Below are 4785 nucleotides of genomic sequence, written 5' to 3'. Positions count from 1 at the left end.
GCTGCCAACTTGCTGCCAACTGATGCTGCCAGGCCTGCTGCCAACCTCTTCTGCTGGGCTTGTGCAACAATCTCTGAACTGGGCTTGAACCAACTGAGCTGGGCTCAGTAACCTCAACTTCTGCTGGGCTTGCAACTTCTGCTCTTGGGCTTGCAACTTCTGCTCTTGGGCTCCGTTGCTGCTGCTGCTGGGCTCTGCTCCACCTGCTGCTGCTGGGCTTGGGCGTGAGCTGCTAGGACGATCCTAAAGCCCAACTGGGCCTTGCAACTAAAAGGGGACTAAAAGCCTATTTTTGGGCTTCCCTCCAAAAACAAGTAAGCCTAACCCATGAGTTAACCCACTTGGGCCTCATTTAAATTCAAATTTGGGCTTGTAATAATTTATTTAATTATTTATTTTGGGATTGTAATAATTTTTATTTTCTTTTTCTTTTTTTTATTTGGGATTGTAATAATTTTTTATTTTCTTTTTTGTTTTTCTTTATTTTTCTTTTATTTTTCTTTTTTCTTTTATGGGTTTGTTTTAATTATTATTATTGTTTTTATTTTCTTTTATGAGTTGTGATAATTTATGCTAGGTTTAGTTCAAAAATTTTCAAAAACCCAAAATTTTTAATCCCTTCTTTAAACCAAAACCCATTCAAAAACCAAATCTTCATAACCCTTGGGCCAAATTGTTTCCGATTGCTCTGTCTGACCAACATGTTAGTTAAGGTACCTACTAGGACATGATTGTGACCTATAGAGACCAGACAAACAGACTTGTTAGAATTAACCCAGACGAACCTATCGAAATTCTAAGTTCTGAGGGAGACAGTCCAGATCAACCAGAAACAATGGGAGAACCACGTACCCTCAAGGATTATATGTACCCAACTAGAGCCAGTCAACCGTCCTGTATTTTGCTGCCCGAGGCTAATGGCCATTATGAGCTGAAATCTAGCACAATACAGATGCTTCCTATTTATAGAGGTGTTGAGAATGAAAACCCTTACCACCACGTGAGAGAATTCGAGGAAATTTGTGGAACTCTGCGTTTCACTCAAATGACCGACGAAACCCTGAAGTTAAGGCTTTTTCCTTTTTCCCTGAAAGATAAGGCAAAGGCCTGGCTCTATGCTTTACAGCCTCAATCCATCATGACATGGGATGACCTCACAAAGGAGTTTTTCAAAAAGTTTTTCCCGAACCACAAGACTGCGACAATTCGTCAAAGTCTGAATGCTTTGTGCAATTAGAAGGTGAGACCTTAGCTAGATACCTGGAGAGATTCAATGAATTATTGCTCCAATGTCCCCATCATGGTTTTGAAAAATGGAGACTTGTGCAAATTTTGTATGAAGGTCTAGATGTGTCCACCCGAACAACGGTTGAGTCGATGTGTAATGGTCTATTCGTAGATAAAACTGCTGACGCGTCTTGGGACTTCTTATTGAAGTAGCTGAAAAGACGCAACAGTGGGAATCCATCCGTGAAACCAGAAAGACTACATCCGAAGCAAAGGCTTTTAGGATTGAAGCGGATTTTGAGGGTAGAGCACATGGCATCAATAGTTAGGAGATTAGAAGAGTTAGAACTACATAAAAATTCAAAACCTTCCACCACTACTCTCCGAGAACATGTCGCTTCATCTGTTTGTGCTGCTTGTAACGACCCCAACCATCAATTCCAAAATTGTCCAGATTTGCTTGCAGTCCAGGAGTCTAGGCTTGAACAGGCACATGCCATGTTTCAAAACCAGAGCATAACCCTTATTCACAGACCTACAATCCAGGATGGAGAAACCACCCTAACTTTTCATGGTCAAAAGGACCCACTCAAGGAGGACCATCTCAACCCAATCAAGCTATCAAAACAATCAGAGCTATCAGAACAATCAGGGATATCAGAACAATCAAGGTTATCAACACCCAGAAACCCTCAACAACAATCAAACTCTCAACAACAATCATATCCTCAACACAATACCGACAAGAGATTGTCCACCTTAGAGGAAATGTTCCAGAGTTTGATGCAAAGTCAGAAAAATCTAGATCAAAAGATGGATCAAATATGTGAGAGAGAAAAGGGTAAACTTCCGAGCCAACCCCAACAAAATCCAAAGAGGATATTTCAAACAGGCACAACATCCTGCACTGAAACCTCACCTGATCAAATCCATGCCATTACCACCCTCCGAAGTGGTAAAGTCATCGAGAACAACGTGGCGAACCTAATGAATCTGATACAAATTCCACGGTCTCCACAACCCCAGAAAACCAAAGAATCTGAGCAAGTTGGAAAATCTGACAATTCTACTGCTGTGAATGTCCCTTTGCCAACTCATCTTCCTGTTGCTCCATTTCCTCAAAGATTGATCTATCAACAGAAAATACCCATTACAATGAGATGTTAGATCTGTTCAAGAGAGTCAACATCAACATTCCTTTTCTTGAAGCAATCAAGCAAATCCCTGCTTATGCCAAATTCCTCAAAGACTTGTGCACTCAAAAGCGCAAGCTCAATGTGCAAAAACGTGCTTTCTTAGCTGAGCAGGTGAGTTCCATCATTCTGAACAAACTCCACCCAAGTTTAGGGATCCAGGATGTCCAACAATTTCTTGCACTATAGGAGAACACACGGTCAATAAAGCGTTATTAGACCTAGGTGCAAGTGTTAACCTACTGCCATATTCTGTTTATGAGCAGTTAGGTCTTGGGGAGTTGAAACCAACATCTATCACTCTACAACTGGCAGACCGATCTGTCAAGATTCCTCGTGGAGTGGTGGAAGATGTTTTGATCAAGGTTGACAAATTCTATTTTCCCGTAGACTTCATTGTCTTAGACACTCAACCTGTACAAAACCCAGACTGTCACATTCCTGTCATCTTAGGACGTCCTTTCTTGGCTACGTCCAACGCGATCATCAACTGTCGGAATGGAGTGTTGAAACTGTCTTTTGGTAACATGACGGTAGAATTGAATGTGTTCGATATTAGTCAACAACCTGTGAATCTTGATGATGATGATGTGCATGAAGTTAATATGATTGAAGGATTAATGCAAGATTCGTTGACTAACATTCTATCCGTCGACCCCTTTCAAGCATGTATGGAGAACTTTAACCCTGATTTCTATGATGATGCATACTGTAGTGACGTCCTATCTCTGCTCGAATCTGTACCTCAAATGGACGTCACTGAAAGGAAATATGAAGTGGAACACCCCTATCTCTGATTCCAAGCTTATTCCATCCATTGTTGAGCCACCCAAGCTTGAATTGAAAACATTGCCTAGTACGTTGAAGTACGCATTCCTAGGTTCTTCTGATACTTTACCTGTCATTATTTCATCATGTTTAGACACGGAACAGGAAAGTAAGCTTTTAGAAGTACTTAAGGAACACAAAGAGGCCTTAGGATGGACCATCTCAGATCTCAAAGGAATTAGTCCCACCATTTGCATGCACCACATTAACCTTGAAGAGAATGCCAAACCATCGAGGGAAATGCAAAGGAGACTTAATCCTAACATGAGAGATGTAGTCAAAGGAGAGATCCTGAAACTACTTGATGCGGGTATCATATACCCAATTCCCGATAGCAAATGGGTTAGTCCCATTCAAGTTGTGCCTAAGAAGTCAGGCATTACTGTTGTTCAGAACGACAAGAATGAATTAGTCCCTACTCGTACAATCACAGGATGGCGAGTATGCATCGACTACAGGAAGTTGAACACAGTAACAAGGAAGGATCACTTCCCGCTCCCTTTCATTGACCAAATGCTAGAACGTGTGTCTGGACACAGTCACTACTGTTTTCTAGATGGCTTTTCCGGTTATAACCCCATTTTGATTGTGGAGATTTTTGATGTTTGGGGGATAGACTTCATGGGTCCATTTCCCATGTCTGACAGCAAGTTGTACATCCTAGTCGCAGTTGATTACGTTTCTAAGTGGGTAGAAGCCATAGCAACCAGAACAAATGACCACAAGGTGGTACTTTCATTTCTAAAAGAAACATATTTTCACGTTTTGGTACCCCTAGAGCTATCATCAGTGACGGCGGTTCACATTTTCGTAACAAGTACTTTGAGTCTTTAGTACGCAAGTATGGCATAACTCACAAGGTTGCTACTCCGTACCACCCTCAGACTAGTGGACAAGTGGAAGTGTCTAATAGGGAAATTAAGCACATTCTGGAGAAGACGGTCAACCCGTCCAGGAAAGATTGGTCATTGAGATTGAATGATGCTTTATGGGCCTATAGAACAGCTTATAAGACACCAATTGGCATGTCCCCCTATCGTCTAGTGTATGGAAAGCCGTGCCATCTACCTGTGGAATTAGAACATCGTGCCTACTGGGCAATCAAAGAGCTGAACTTCTCTCTGGACGAAGCTGGAATTCAAAGGAAACTTCAACTCAACGAGTTGGAAGATTGAGAAATGAGGCTTATGACAGTGCCAAGCTGTACAAGCAGAAGATGAAGATATTTCATGATAAGCGTATTCTGCGCAAATCCTTCACTCCTGGTCAGAAAGTCTTGCTGTATGACTCCCGATTACATCTTTTTCCAGGAAAACTGCGTTCCAGATGGAAGGGTCCGTACCTAGTACGCACAGTTTTTCCTCATGGAGCTGTAGAGCTGGAGGATGTCTCCAACAAGAACGTTTTCAAAGTCAACGGGCAGAGATTAAAGCCATTCCTTGAGCCATTTCCACCCGACATTGAAACAACCGACCTGGAGGACCCAGTCTATGTGGACTAAACTGGTCCACTCTTTCCCTAAATAACCAAAAAGTTT

This window comes from Papaver somniferum, unplaced genomic scaffold, assembly GCF_003573695.1.
Source record: "Papaver somniferum cultivar HN1 unplaced genomic scaffold, ASM357369v1 unplaced-scaffold_154, whole genome shotgun sequence".
Lineage (NCBI taxonomy): Eukaryota > Viridiplantae > Streptophyta > Magnoliopsida > Ranunculales > Papaveraceae > Papaver > Papaver somniferum.
The sequence above is the reverse complement of the archived record's forward strand: the minus strand, read 5'-3'. Positions refer to the sequence as shown.